At 44.0% G+C, this 16,094-nt stretch overlaps 1 protein-coding gene across 2 annotated transcripts in view; it reads left to right on the top strand.

Annotated features, from left to right (window-relative positions):
- The window catches only part of SMARCA1 (SNF2 related chromatin remodeling ATPase 1), a 69,449-nt gene extending 53,656 nt beyond the window's left edge, over positions 1-15,793 (top strand). The window contains exons 28-32 of one of the 2 annotated variants that reach the window (XR_014229350.1): positions 5,246-5,372; positions 8,116-8,264; positions 12,559-12,694; positions 13,582-13,785; positions 15,388-15,793. The gene's annotated coding sequence lies outside the window, so the exon portion shown is untranslated. The remainder of the gene's footprint in view (positions 1-5,245; positions 5,373-8,115; positions 8,265-12,558; positions 12,695-13,581; positions 13,786-15,387) is intronic. The other variant, XR_014229351.1, reaches the window with a different exon arrangement.
- The last annotated feature ends 301 nt before the right edge of the window (positions 15,794-16,094 follow it).

Here is a 16,094-nt window from a genome sequence, read left to right as displayed (position 1 = left end):
TGACTACCTGCCGGTTGGCTGACTTGGGAGGTTCAGGAACCCCCCTCTCGGGGTAGATCCAGCATTCAAGCAACAGCAGGGCAATATGTGGATGATCCACACTTTCACCATCAGCCAATAAATGTGTCAGATGAGTAACAAGTGTATTGAAAAAGTGTCCTTGAATACACTGGCAGGACGCCTTTCTGCTAGGGTCCTCTGGGAACAGCACACTGGGCTGCCAAAACCAACACAGGCGCTGTGGAAAATGGTAAACGAGGATGGAAAGTGGCCAGAGGCGTGAGAGCATTTGCCAACTGGACAGCCTTAGCTCCCCAGACAATCCAGCTCTGTGCATGAATGGAAGCAAGTAGTTTCCACTCTTTCTACTGAGGTTATTTCTTCACATAATAGAAGGTCACCAATTGATTTCTGGCTGATCAGCAGAACCGCTTCCAGGCTGCATAAATTTCATGTGGCCTTTTATTCTTTTGTGTGGCTACTTCTTCCAAGGGGCACCTCTTTATTGCTGGAGAATACCATGGAGACAGCACTGCTCCAAGCAAAGGGGAGGTGGAGTACATACGCAGATAATCTGCCTGGGATTTAGATAGCAAGAGACCAGAGAAGGTTGTTTAGAGTCTGGCCTGGTAAACGAATTTAATCTCTGTAAACTCTTGATCAGGAGCTGGTTCCTCAGATACCAAGTGTCAATGTAATTCACTGGTATCAGGATGGATTTATGCTGATAGAGGAGCTGGCTCATATGTATTTCCTTTTTAATTTCCATTTTGCTGTTTTCCATTTCTGGGAAATGAATTAAGCAGAACTAAGGCCACTTAGGGAAAGTGTCCGTATGAGGCTGGAGGAAAATCTAGCTGGGCAAATCTGCTCGTTCAAATGCATAGCTGTGCTGAATTTGAATTGGGTCTTTCAAATGTCTTTGTTTAAACAAGCTGTGGGGGTAGGCTGGAGGAGCGGGGCAGAGGGAAACTGGCTTTGCCCCCCTGCTGGCATCCCCTTTTGCACCGTGCATGTGGCCACAACCAGGCACTGGATGGTAGTGCCGCATTTACTGAGAAATCATCTGTCCCCTGACTGAAAGGGAAATAAGGGGTTAATGCTGTCCTCACACACGGGTCAAGGTTTTCAAAATCAGTATTAAAAGCCAACCAGTCGTGGTTGTGAGGGGAAGAGACAACACAGGAGCAGGAATTTGCTTCCCAAGGCCTGGAAGACATTTTGATTCCTATCGAGACCGAAGTGGTCTGAGGAAGGCTGTGCCCAGTGCTGCTGCTTTGCCTTTTCCCTATGTGTTGCAGCTGGCACCATGTTCCCATAAAGCCATTACTTCTGAGGGGAATGAAGAGTTAAAGATTTAAAAAGCAAAGATTCTAGGAAATGCAAACAATGTGGTTTATAATAAGAAAGTATAAATTAACTAAGGAGAAGAAAATAGCATGTTGAAAACAGATTAGTAAGGAGTGTGCCTGTGGATGCCTGGATAGCTTTACCAACTAGTCAATTAGAGCCAATTATCATCCTTAAACTCCTAGCACTGTGTTTAGTATGCTTGTAGTGCGTCCAATTTAGCTTGCACTGTTTCATAGGCTTACAATTTTCTCTCTCTGTCTGAAATGATCTAGCTGGAGACACCAGGAAAGTGCCAAGCATTAAGTATATAACAATTGTAATTCTTTTGACTGAAACCTGATTTGATTCAGTTGAAAATGACTTTAGTGTATTGGATTTACGGTTCATTTAACAAGTGCTGTAGATGTCAATACATTAGTGTAAACCTGATGCAGGTAGTAATTTGGTTTCTAATGAGGTTCCCCAGCAGTATCCAACTATGAAAAATGGGACATTCTTCAGTGGATCACAAAGTGCACCTGCCTGATGGCAGATATTGTCTGGGGCCCTGCCACTTAACTTCCTGGGAACGGTGTGGCGTTGTCTTGCAATGGGCTTTAAAAGTGCCTTGAACTGATAAAACGTGAGGAGCACAGATTGGGAAGAATAAAAGATTGCTTTTTAGAAGTTTTGTTTTAATTATAGATTTAAATTACAACTTTATCTCCTATAGTCTTAATTGTGCAGTTGTTGCAGATGCAAAATTTCAGCCAGATTTAATGGAGCTGCAGCAGCTGAGATCAAAAGAAACCTTTCATTTTTATCGGGCTGCATGATCAGACCACCTTTTTACCTCCCCACTGCCTGCAAAATGTTTCACTGAATGATCCTTCTGGTGAAGGATCAATTTTGTTGCGTACTCATGGGCTATGATGGAAAGAGGCGCAGTGCAGAGAGGCCAGGACAGAGAAGGCAGTGATGTCCCCCTGTCCCTTGACCCACCTCTTCTCTCTTGGACATGAGACAAGTTCCAGAAGAGCAGCTGTGGAAGATGTAGGCGAGGGCGAGATGTGACACTGGGTGGAGGACAATATGGTATGGAGGACAATATGGTATAGAGGACAAAGTACTCGTATGGGTGTTCGCTTCCCCTGAGAAGCGAGATGTGGTTTTGGAGAGGTGCTCGCCCATAAGGTGTGTGTTTTCCGAGGCTTTAGCTCTGGCCCTCGGGTGGCTGTGGCTGTGGGGTCCCTCCTCAGGCACCAACACTCGGCTTTGCTGCCATGCCCAGGAAGCTTCCAGAGTTGTGGGGCTCCACGCAGGCGCCCTTCCAAGTCATTGTCCCCTTCCAGGGCGATGTGTGCGGCCAAAAGTGTGTCAGGTCCCACAGTAGCTCTCGGAGGCCTTTTCCCTGTGGAAAAGACCCTCCCAGGCTGCTGGGCAGCTCACAGGGCCACTACCCTTCAGCGCAGCTTTTGTGCTCACAAAATATTTTTAAATTTTTATATGCCGCAGCCCAGCAGGTAGCTTTTGTTTCAGTGTTAAGCTGATTTCCACAGGTTGAGACATTACTGATCAATATGAGGGTATATGAGAGCCTGACCTCAGCAGACTGCGTTGGTGTGATTAAGGGTACAGAAGATATGTTCAGTCCTACATAAAGCAGCCTTGCGCCGTCTCTCGATTCACTTCACGTCTCAGCTGGAAATACAACTCCTTTCTCTCCTCTATACTTCTTAATTTCCTTCCTTTGCTGTTATTTAGCTGCTAAGTGCTACGTGCTGCAGTACATAATGGAAGAAGCTGTTCAGAATGAAATGGCGTGGCATTTTATGCCCTTTTGTAAACTATATAAAATAAAGATGAACTTCTCTGCTTGTTCCAGACAAGGCACACCTTGCTGCAGGGTGTCGGCTCTCTTATTTTCCGCTGGATCGTGGCTGACTCCAGACAGCAGCGAGCTGGGAGCACCGTTCACCACAGCCTGTACATAGAGATCAGCATCTGTGGGGCTGCTTGCCCACAGTCACCCTTAAAAGTGTCTCTGTGGGGCTTATCATCTCCAGAGGAACGAAAAACATAGTGAACTGAATTCACTTAGAGCAGAGAGGTGTCTCTGGGGTAATGTGAGTGCTCAGTACTGCAGCCTCTGTAAAGACACCACAGTCTGCAAATGCTGCTCTAGACGGGAGCCTTTAAGAACATTATTCCAAAGTAGCTTTTAAACCAAATGATCAAATTCTGGGTAGACTTGTTTCTTCAGAATTTAAGTGACTAAAATTTCGGTAAACTTAGTTTTCCCCTGGAAATTAATAAACCTCAATTGAATTAAGCGTACTTTAGTTCTGAGTGAGAGTATTCATAATAAGGACTTAATGCAGTTTAACCAAGCCTTTCAATTTGCATTTGTAGATCTCCTGAGCTTCCCTAAGGGTGCCCTGGTCTAGGCAAGTCCCCAGTTTTGCGTTCCTCTGTTTCAGAGAGAATTTCTTCTCTCCCCCGGCACCGCCTTGGAGGGAGGCAGACAATAGCTGCGCCGTATTTCTCTGCAATAGACTGTCACTTGAGCTCAACCTTTAGGTTTGCTGAGGGGAGGAAGATGCTGGACAACATGTTTTAAGCAATTGTTCAGTCTTAAATATAGAATACACAAAAGCACAGAACTGCTTTGACAGTGTATTAAATATTAAGTTTAACATATCAGAACTACTCAACACACTTAGCTGCTGTGAAATAGTGTATGTATTTATAGATCTCCCGAGTCAGCTGAAGCCAACAGTCTGTTTTCACTCTGGTGTCTCAGCTGAACAATTGCACTATCTTGATCTACTTCCAAACAAATCAATTAAAAGCTCCTGAAAAAGTCACTGGGAGACCATCAGCATTACAGGGAGGGGGATGCACCATATAATAATTCCTATGCAAATTTCTGTTCCTGTACCTAATGCCATTAACAGCTACTAGTGGCATTTAATGCCAGAATGTGATTCATTTCAGTTAAGAAAGAAGCTCTGTCTATGTCTGCGTTCATTTGGGATTTATTGTTCTAGCTGGTGGAAAAGACTGTAAACTGCTAGAAGGGACTTCTCACTCTGTTGTCTTTGTCTTGAGCCGGGAGGAGGTACGGGCCAGGTTCTGACTGGCAGCGTGCTGGTGTGGATGCAGGGCATCTCTTGGTCACGTTACTGCAGAAGACTAAAATTCAGCTGTTGGGGGGCAGGACTTTGCTAGTGAATTTTACAAATTCTTCAGTTTTCACTTTGGAATAACTTCTGTTCCTAACAAATGTTTTACTGCCTTTCCTTCAAAAGGTGACTTAAATTTCTGGGTTTTTTAATCCTCATAAATTTCTTTTTTTCTTTTTTTTTTTTTTTTTTTTTGCAATCTTTGGAAATGACAGACAAATTTTAACAACTGTACTTGATTGCTTTTCCTATGGCACCCTGATGCAATTGCAGAGAGGACTTGTGCAGTTCTGTGCATTCTCTTTTCTCCAGGAATAAATTCTTCCCAGAATTGACAGGCAGGTTGTGTATGTTAGGTTTATTATCTCATTTGGTATATTCATGTTTAATGAATCCACATGTGGCTAATAGTACAGGCATACCCAACTGCTAAACTAAAATGAGGAAAACTTACCTGTTGGAGGTTCAAAAGGTAGAGTTCACATCTTAGCACGTTTCTCCACTCACGACTCCTGCCTGGGATGGAAAGAGCCACAACCCTGCAGCAGAAGACTACTCTGCCTGCCTGAGTAATGGTTTCCTTCAGGATTTGCAGCAAACAGCACCTTCCTACCATCACTGTGTGGTATTGGTATGGCAACAGATGACAGTAACACCTGCACCATGTTTTGTAGCAGCCAGGACCTCTGCCTTAGGTGATTTTCTGTCCTTATCCCTTTTTTTTGTAGGTCTGAGCTTGCAGTACTGTGAAGATAAAGACGTGACAGAGCAGAAGTACCAGTGCGGTCATCCCCTAATGGCCCAAAATCAAGAGGGAGGTCAAACCAGTCACAGAATTACAATACAGAAATTCAGGTGAAGTTATTTTTCTTGCCGCCTTGTTGCTGCTTTTGTAATTCCTGTTTTCTAGGCTTTTAGGAAGCTACAAATGAGTTGAATTTTTTGGTCAGTCTGCTTTAATGACAGTGTGGGTCTGACACAACCTCAGGTTTCCAAGCACTGGAAATTTGGAATAAAGAACCTTGTTGTTCATATCTGAGAGCTGGCAATACTGCTTCTTCTCTCCTAGTCCCTTTTATCATGCAGCTTGACGGAAATATTTTGTTTGTTGTTTAAAAAAATGTATTTGTTAAAAGTTAATATTTTTCTCTTGTAAAGGCTCATCCATCCTGGTATTACATTAGCAATTCTGCTTTGTTCTTCTGTGAAACAAGTTTCAGTTTACAGGTACATCTGCTTTCCATTCCACGGCTAAAAGAAAGTCGTCAGGAAAATCTTAAAACCTACTTAATGAAGCCTTTTAAATGCTCATCCTGCACTTTTGAGTGAAGTGCAATTTATATTTCATAAAAGTAGAAGCTGAGCTGCAAGCTGTAAGTAATTATCATATAATTAAATGTCTACTATGAAAGAAATGAAAACTCAGGCTTCTTGGGAGGCTTCCGTGACTGGTTTATGCAATCACAAATTAAATTACATTTCTTTACCTTATAAATGTTCTGGAGGTACATTAACCCAGTTTGGAGATGCTCCTCTGAGACTGCTAAGCTGCTGTGAAAGGGGAGGAAGTTGATCAAACCAGTAAATTCCATGGGCCAAGAAGAAGAACACGTAAATATCTGTGATGGGTTCTGCAAACGTGACTATGCTTTTCTTGTCTGGAAACATTTGTAGTTAATAATGAAGAAAGCAACCCCTAGTGAGCAGTAGCTTAAGTGAACTGTCATGGTATTACTGACTGATGCATGGGTTACAGTGGACATGGTCTTTCTCTGCAGGAGAGAAATATTGTGAGTTTGTTGGGAGTGGGGTGGGGGATGTTCGATATCAGGAAATCTGGACAGAGGAGTACTCGTGTATTTAGATTTCCTGCATGTTTAGCTAGGAATCCCCTTCCACTGCCCAAGGAGGGCAGCGAATTCATGGGCTTCTGCATCCCTGGAGCTTGCAGGGAGGAACCTCAGCTCTGGATGTGAACACTTTCTTTCATTTCACAGGGGCCTAACTCCATTTCTGTTAATAATTATTCAAATGATGACATTCAATGAAGAAAATTTCATAGCAAGAAAGGAGGTGAAGTAGTAGCATATCAACATGTCCACTTTGTAGTCTTGCTACTCATGTTGCTGGCATTTTAGGGTGGGAGCGATGTACCTGGTACAGCTTTACCTGAATGTGGGAAAAGCTGAATTATTTAAAAACAGGAAGCCCTGACTTGGAGCTGTCCTTATTTAAGGAGCTGCTGCAATACCAGTCTGTTATGGCTTTATGCAAATGAGGAATGAAATGTTTTCACGCGCTGATGGAATTAAAGAGCAGTTTCTGAGACTTAGCTTAAAGAACAGGAAGAGTGGATGTTTCATTCCATCATATTTTTGCAGTGTATTGGGCTTTCATGAAACTCTCTACTACAAAAAGGACAGTTTTAGTCATGGCTTTCTGAGAAGCTCTGGTACTGTGCTGCTAAAGGGGCTTCTCTTAGGTCAAGTGTTTCTAGAACACAGGAGAATCATTTTCATCTCCTCAAATGAAGATGAAACTCCTGGTGCCTCCAGTGTACAGTACAGTGATAGTTAAAAATCTCAATTCACAACTCTAGACAGTGGGGTGATGACAATGTAATGGTATCCTTTATGGCATGTGAAGGAGACATGTAATTGATGTTGGCTTTTCTTTTCCCTCTCACTTTTTTCCTAAGGTTAACTACTTAATCTTGACTTCAGGCTGTATTTTTTTCTCATTACGTTTCTCCATTATGCATTATTTGGTTTGGTTACAGTCACTAGACTTCAACTGCTCTGACATTAATTTTTAAGGGCATATATGACTTCATTAAAATAATGTCCTTCAGATAAGTGCACTTGGCACTGTGGCTGGAAGTGGACAAAAAGAAATGTGAAGCATCAGCTCCTCTACATCAATAACATGTAACGGGAACAAAAACCAGTACCATATGTATTTAAAAAGCTTCTTAGTTAACTTTTAGAAGTTCAGTCTGCAGCCTACATCCTTGAATCGGTTATGTTCAATCATTTGTACAACTGTCAGGATTTTCTTTTGTAATGCACTTTTAGTCAAACTTTTGCTTTATGTTTGGAGTCTTCCTTCATTTATATGCAACACTGGTTTCTTAGTATCCCTGCTTATTCTGTGTTATTTCTTTGCAATAAATACCTGCTTGTTATGAATTTGAAACAAAGAGGAGCGCTGTCTGTTGGATCCTGATATGAAATGTTTATTGGAAGTATATTATAGTTAGAGTAGGTGACTGGGAACCACAGCTGCTCTCCTGTTCCCACTTCTGGACTCCTATCTTCTCTGTCTCTAGCACAAAGCAAGCCATGTTAAATATATTCTGCTAAGAGGTGGACGTAGTCTCTGCTGGTGTATTGTGCTAAGAGGAGTGGGGACGGCAGGTAGCTACTCCAAATCAAGCTTTATTCTTTCTGTAATGGTCCTGCTATACCCCTTGCCGAGAAGTGTATTGTAAATACTAATGCATCTCACAGCAAACCTTTGAAGATGTGTAGTAGTTACAGTGACTTGAAACTTCAGTCCAGATCTCTTAAGTTTTCCTTTCTGCTTTCCCTTCTGCCAGACCCGTCTCTTCCCCCCCCATGCTGTCCGTGAGTGCTCCCAGAGCCCCGAAGTCACCTCGCCTGCGGCTGGAGGGGGATCGTGTAAAGCTGCCTCATGGACTCCCTGCTCAGCTGAGACTCCTGTGGCATCTCATCAGCTTATTTCAAGGTGACCTGAATTGAACAAGTTATTTCAGATGTGTACTAGCGCAACTGAAAGCTTTCAGCTGAGTGATAATTTCTGTTTACCCTTCTTCAGGGCTGTTCTTAGCTCTTGGAAGGACTTTTAGCTTTCTTCATTAATCAGCAAGTTTGTATAAGTAAAAATGCTTTGAGGTAGTGCCTGGTCCAATGGGCCTATGGACATGCGTGTGCTGGAGAGCACATCCTAAAATCCAGGATTACCAAGCAGTATTTTTGCCTCGTGCTGGAGGCTGAGGAGGGCCTGAGCTGAAATTACAACCTATTTGCCCTGCCTTCCCCAAAGCCACACAGCATGTTCGATGAACACTTGCTTTGAGGTGATGAGGCCTCGGCCACTTCCTTTATTTCTTCACGAGTAGCACTGTAAAACGAGGTATATAAATGCTGGGCTGCTGCAGATTAAAAACATTTCCTAAAAAATAAAGTTAGAATTGAAGCTGACCCAAGTTAAAAAGCAATTTTCTGAGAATGTAAAGGCATAAAGGAAAGTGCCTGAACATGATTTTAAGTGGGCCTGTGACTGTGGAAGATAGGCGGCAGGAATAAAAGGACGCACGTGTCAGTGGGGTACTGCAGATGGAGAGAGCCCTAGAGTCACATGCTAGGAGCAAGTTTCAATTAAATGAGCATACTTCATGTAACTATTGAATTCTGTCTGGATAAATGGATTTTAGAAGAATATATGTATTTTTTGAAACCATGAAGTCACTTGATAAGGTAGTAATAAATCTGTCAGAATTTCTACTTTGACCAGAGCTGAGCTGTAATACGGGATTCATTTCAATACCTAAAGCCATTTTGGGGTGGGAAGAGACTTTCCCAGCTTTGGAATTAGATTTCTCTGCAATGGGTATTATGTTCTTGACCCCATATCATTGCCTTTGAGGAGCAGCAGTAGTTAAAATCCACTGTAATGCAATAAGCCTGAGCTCCAGCTAAGTGTGTGCTGTGCTGTTATAATGCAGCGCTGATGGTGGCTGTTGTTAAGGCATTGAACATAGGTGAGGTAAACATAGGGCTTTCTTCAGGACTCATTAATAATTTAATCTCTGAAGTAGAGGTTGCACTTCATTTATCCCAACTATTCTTTGATTTTTCTCTTCGGCCCATTTTAGCTGGCATCTCTCCCTTTCTCCCCTCCTCACCCACACAGGTTGCCTTTGTAATAAGCTCTTTCAGCAAAGACCAGCTTTATTTCTTTCAGATTGCACTAAGCTTTTATTTCTTGTAAAAAATAATTGCGACTTACTGTAAAAGACATTCAGTGATTGAACAGACCACCTTTAAGAAAATGGTATGATGAAGAGCTGCAGTCCCTGCTGTGGCTAGTGCGAAGTGGTACCCGCTTTGCTATAACCGTTGTTCCCAGGCCAGGCTGTGGAGACTTGGGCTAACGTGTCAGTATGTCTGCGTACGCGTGCGAAGCTGCAGAAAATCACAGTGAATTAATTTTGCTGTTTGCTTCTTGTGTTGGGTTTCCATGGCATGGTTATGTTAGTGGGGGGGCTACAGCGGTGGCTTCTATGAGAAGCTGCCAGAAGCTTCCCCCATGTCCGATAGAGCCAATGCCAGCCGGCTCAAAGATGAACCCATTGCTGGCCAAAGCTGAGCCCGTCAGCAATGGTGGTAGCGCCTCTGGGATAACATATTTAAGAAAGGGAAAAAGCTGCTGTGCAACAGCAATTGCAGTGGGAGAGAGGAGTCGAATGCATGAGAGGAACAGCCCTGCAGACACCCAGGTCAGTGAAGGAGGAGGGGGAGGAGGCACTCCAGGCACCAGAGCAGAGATTCCCCTGCAGCCCCTGGGGAAGACCATGGTGAGGCAGGCTGTGCCCCTGCAGCCCGTGGAGGTCCATGGTGGAGCAGAGATCCACCTGCAGCCCGTGGAGGGCCCCACGCCGGAGCAGGGGGATGCCCGAAGGAGGCTGTGACCCCGTGGGAAGCCCGTGCTGGAGCAGGCTCCTGGCAGGACCTGTGGCCCCGTGGGAGACTCACGCTGGAGCAGTCTGCTCAGGACTGCAGCCCATGGAAGAGACCCACGCTGGAGCAGTTCATGAAGAACTGCAGCCTGTGGGAAGGACCCACGCTGGAGCAGTTCGTGGAGGACTGTCTCCCGCGGGAGGGACCTCACGTTGGAGCAGGGGCAGAGTGTGAGGAGTCCTCCCTCTGAGGAGGAAGGAGCAGCAGAGACAGCGCGTGATGAACTGACCACAATCCCCATTCCCCCTCCCCCTGTGCCACTCGGGGTGGGAGGAGGTAGAGAAATCGGGAGTGAAGTTGAGCCCAGGAAGAAGGCAGGGGTGGGGGGAAGGTGTTTTAAGATTTGGTTTTATTTCTCATTACCTTACTCTGATTTGATTGGTAATAAATTAAGCTAATTTCCCCAAGTCGAGTCTGTTTTGCCTGTGATGGTAATTGCTGAGTGATCTCTCCCTGCCCTTATCTTGAGCCATGAGAATTTTGTTATATTTTCCCTCCCCTGTCCAGCTGAGGAGGGGAGTGAGAGAGTGGCTTTGGTGGGCACCTGGCATCCAGCCGGGGTCAGCCACCACACTTGTGCTCCCTGCTTTCAAGTCTGCCACAAAGCCTTGGACCTGGCTGACACTAGAAGATACTTGCCTGTACCCCCATGTGTGCTGTGGCAGTACACCAATCTAATGTCTTTATGCTGGGCAAAGTCTCTCTGGTGACATAGCTGGTCTAGATCTCCCCCAAACCAAGACAAACTAAATCAGCACTTGGGAATTTCTTAACTAAGTCTAAAATACAGCTTTCACTACTATAGCCAGTATTTTCAATAAACAACCATATTCATGAAGCCTTGTTTTCTGTGAATTTGTATTTTGTGCTTGAATTTCCCCCGTGTATATGTAATTTTGAAGTCTTTTTCCTGCAGTTTGGATATCTCTAACGTCTCCCTTGTATGAATTCTCTGGTGTCTGAGAGGCAAAGTCTGTGGTATTCCCTTTCCCTTGATGAAGCTATCAGTCTGTCTCTTCACAGCTACTTGGGTTCAAAGCCTTTGTGTTATTTAAGTGACACTGGGGCTTAAAATTGTTAGTGGAGGATAAACAGGAAGACATACAGAATGATTAAATAGGACTAATTGTTCAGAATATTCAACGATTATAAAATAAGCATGAAGAAATCTCATTCCGAACTACTGGAAAAGGGTATCTAGAAAGAAAATTGCTTCCTCCCTTCTGCACGTGTTCTTTAATAGGAGCAATCACAGACAATGGATCACTGGTTTTAGGTAGTCCTTTCTCTGGGTTTCCACTGCTTCTTGTTTTGTCAGTGGAGGATGGGGTTTATGAAAATCTCCTTATTACAAGTACAGCCCTGCTTTTTTACCAGGTCAACATTTTACTGCAGGAGAGGCAAGCTGGCTGATGGGCAATGAGTCCAAAATTGCAGCCACGGTCCTTGGGTCTCTGCTGTTCCATGTGCGAAACTGGGGTGGGGTTTGAAGATTTTTACGGCTAACAAAGGTTTGTAAAAATCAGGGGCCAAAAGCAGAAAATAACACGGCGCGTACTGCCTGGCAGTCTACTGCTGCCCTTTCTGATGTGAGCCGTTGGTCAAATATGGAGTTGCGTGGGTTGTTTCCATTAGCAGAATTTGATGAAAGGACTCATTTATTTTTGATGCACTTTTTTATTTAAAAAGAATGCATAAGGTTCCATTTTATTAAGCATGGCAGGAGTTGAACAGTGGGAGACAGACATTTTCTCTCTCGCCTTTGCATTTTTTAAGTCCTTTTTAGCAAAGCCGAAAAAGCCTCTAAGTAGCTGCTGGTGTTCATCCAGGATGCATTCAGGTTTCCTTGTGCTTTCTCCCCGCTACCCCGGTCTCTGCTGCCTCTCTTTCTTGGGCACGCAAGTCATTATAAAGCAGTAGCTAACAAAAACCTCTCCAACTTCGTGGGCTTTGCGTGTGACTTTTGATTTTTCTCTGGAGTGTTACTGTTGTTTCAGATGCCTAAATCTGTACATAATAATTTCCAAAGAATGACCCAGCACCCCAGAGTTAATAAACATTCCTTGTCACAAAATGAACAGTGTAATATATGCCCCAAACATGTTTTAATATATTTATTTCCAAACTAATATAATGCTAAAGGTTATTTAACTTTTTTTAGCATTTTCTGTAAAGTTTACTCATTAGTAACCAAGAAATCTGTTTTCAATGTTAAGTGTTGCTGACATTTAAAAGGGTTTGAGTGATGTTTTGCTGATGGCTTGTTGCATGTCCTGCAGCTGAGCTTTTACTGCAGCAGCATTGGAAAAAGAGGTCTCCTGGAAGGTCTGCGATTCCCCTGGAGTTTCTCTTCGGAGCCATTTGTGTTATACCTGGGGGGAAGGACTGGCTGGACGTATCTCATATGGACAAGAGGTTGTGATGACTCTTGGACTGAACAGCAGGGCTGAGCTGTGCCAGGGCTGGCTCAGCAGAGTCCTCGGCACGGTGGTGGTGACCCCCCTCAGCCTTTCCCCAGCCTGGCGTGAGGCTGTTGGTGCATACGTGGGGAAGCTCTTTCTCTAGACGATACACAGTTTAGGAGCTACGTGGGAGCCTCATTTCAGCTGTGGTGAATCAGAAGTTGCCAGAGAGCCGTAAGGCTGGGCAATGAACTGTTTTTTCCAAAGAGTTAGGGGGCAATTGCAGCCTGGGGGTTTGAGCTGGGCCCGGTGAAGGGGGAGTAGCTGCTGCGGACATGGATTGGGGTTCGGGGATGACAGACTTGGTACTGAGGTGTCCCGGTGACCTCTGGTGAGTCAGATCTCTTGGGGGTGCCTGAGTAAACTGAGGTTTTGGCACAGTTTTACTCTACTGGATAAACTGAGGGTAAATGCAGTAACACCGGTGGACTGCTGCAGGGTACGAGCCAGGAAAGGTATGGGAGCTGTAAGCTATCACACCATGAATTATAGGGGTTGTAGACCTCAGAACTGATATTTCTTAAAGTGGTGCTAGAACATTCCCCCTTCCCAGGCCCTTTTAGTTAGTTAGTGCTTTTAGTTAGTCCTAGCACAGGAGTGAGCGATTCTCCAGCAATTCTCTAGTTCAGGCCCCAGACATTGAAAGGTGCAGGAAAACAAAAAAGGATGGAAGCCTGGGAAGTAAACAGGAGATGCCGTATAGATCAGCAGGAGGGGAAGGAGAAGAAAGTGGAGATTTGCCGGAGTGCAATGGAAGGGGTAGCTGTGATGGTTAGAGAGGTGAAATGCAAGGAGAGGTTGGGTTGTTGTCGTCTTTACTGATCATTAATTCATCCACAGGGATGCCCATCAGCAGGGGCTGCTGGCTGTGCTGCTGCCGAGCTCTGCAGGCATGTCAGCCCCGCGGACCTCCCGCCTCCTCCAGCAGCATCTACCAAGAGAGTGAGCAGAGGTCCGTGCTGGATGCCCCTCGTCCTGCCTGGAGCACAGCTGGAGAGCATGCCGGGCGCTTCGACCTGGATTTTGTGCACCCAGGCGTTTGAGGTACGCCCAGCCCTGCGAGTGCAGCCTGCGCAAAGTGGATATCGCTGGGCTTGAATTTTGAGGCAAATTACGATAGTAATTCAGTGTAACGCTGGGGAGTCAAGGTAGGCAGATATGTCCCTAGTTTATTTTTATCCTGTAACACGCAAACAATTTAACGGTTCTAGCAGATTCTGATTTCAGAGCGACTGACAAGTATTTTCAATATATATTTTCAAAGTATTTTCTTCCCCAAATTTAGTTTGAGCTAACAATTCTTTAAGTGCTCCAAACTAAATTGGCTGTGACACTGTCAGGTTGGCTTTAAGTGTTGCCTTTCCCACTCCTCATAGCTGGAACAGTTGTAATTTTGTTTTACAATTAATATTTCGATGAAAACATGTAAGGTACTGTAGGCATAAATATTTAATATCTTCCCTCCATGTTTCTTTATCGCTGAGCTTGGTGATAAGTTAGTAATTCAGACTGAAATGCAGATAAAACAGTAATGTGAACAGTTTAAATCTGCATTTTTGCAAAGCTCCTGTGGTCAAGATGACTGCGTTCTAGCAAGAGTATTGCTATTTAAAATTGTTTACCTCTACACTTCAGCTGAACGCTGCTGTACGTGATAAATGAGGTAACTAAAGGTGCCTTTCGGGTCCCAATACCTGCACAAGAAACCTAATCATTCTCACTAATGTAAAATAACTTAACAAATATAACAGTGCCATAGCAGCCTAATAAGACATTTCTGAATATTGCACTTCATATGGCCAAAGTCTCTTCAGGAATACTTCAGGCTTTTTTTTTTCCTTCCCCATTTATGGTAGTTTTGTTTCATGTTTAATGTGGAATAAAACTTTGCATGCAGCATCCCACATTTTCAGAGTTTATTGAACTTTTGATCTGGACATGAAACTTTATTATTTACGTTTTTTCCATGATAACTGGTACCGCTTTGCCTTATGGCTAAAAAATGTTGGAATTCATGGCACTGTTCCTCAGGAAAAGGCAGACTTAAGCCATTAGGGTCAGATTTTCATCTCGTTGGAGACACAACTATGTCACTTAAGCCAAATAGAACAATGTCTTTAAAGGCAGATGTTAAAGCCTCTGTCCCACTCTCTCTTCCTCCTTCTTTCTCTGGCTCCCCCAGAAGAAAGTAATTTCTGAGCAGATGGAGATATTACTATTTAATAAGAGTAATCTTTGCACAGCACTGATGGGCTTTTGCTAGCCAAGACAGCGTCTTTTGAATTTGTATTTTTAAATGCTGTTATTCTTAACAGCATTACCATTTGAAGAAAAAGAAGCTAATCCACTGCTCTGTTAACATAATCTGGGTTATCTCACGTGGAGATGTGCTTGCGAGACTTTGGTCTGAAAGAATTTGTCTGGAATTTAACTACCTCTACTGCTTGCTTAAGCAGGATAAAAATCTTGGGTTTCTGTCTAGAGTACACACTGGCAGAGAGCACCAAACAGAGATTTAATGAAATTTCAAATTCCTCTCCAAAGCACAGTTTAGTTGCAGGTTTTGTGTATTTATCTGAAGAGTCAACTTGTGCCCTAATCCTACACTTTGATCCACTTTGTAAGCCTTTCTGTCTTGTCTTGCAGATGCCAAGGTACCTCATGTAGCAATGCAAATAACAACAGAGCTGAGGGGAAATGCAACTTTATTAGAGCCTTGGGATCCCGAAGAAACGTTTATCCCAAAGTCTGCTGGTTAAAACAAACATAAGAACCCTCTGTGAGCGTGTGTCTCAATTCCAGCTGTTTGAATTCAACCATTACTTGAAATCTATGGATGCTAAAATCTCCTTGGCCTCATTACATCTTAATTGTACAAGAGGCTGGATGTTGCGGGTGCGTTTTGCACACCCTTCTCCAGCAAGCTCCTGGCAGGCGTGGCGATGAGCGGTCCCCGGCGGAGGGGTGGCAGTCGGATACGCCGTCACCTCGTGCTACTCCAGCTTCCCGCGAGCGTCTCTGCCGTCGCAGCTGCAACTGCTGGGTTCAGCTCCCTGGCTGCAAGTGCGTTTAAAATCGCTTTTGCGCCTTGAAAAAAAACAAGAGCTGTGTTTCATTAACACATCATGGTGGAAGCACAGATGGTGCATTTTAAAAACAGACCAGGAAACACTTTAAAATAAATGAGGAGCTGTTATTCTCTCCTTTGGTGCCTATTGTAACCAAATGTTAATGGGGTTCGGCAGAGGCTCTGTACAGGCTAGATATTTCTGTCTTTGGTGTGATGGCAGCACATGAAGACAAAGTGGGAATTAATGTAACTGTATCTATCCATCCCCAGCACAAATACTCCC

The sequence above is a fragment of the Platalea leucorodia genome (assembly GCF_965183815.1).
Source record: "Platalea leucorodia genome assembly, chromosome: 10".
NCBI classification, from domain to species: domain Eukaryota; kingdom Metazoa; phylum Chordata; class Aves; order Pelecaniformes; family Threskiornithidae; genus Platalea; species Platalea leucorodia.
This window is presented reverse-complemented; position numbering and strand designations above follow the sequence as displayed.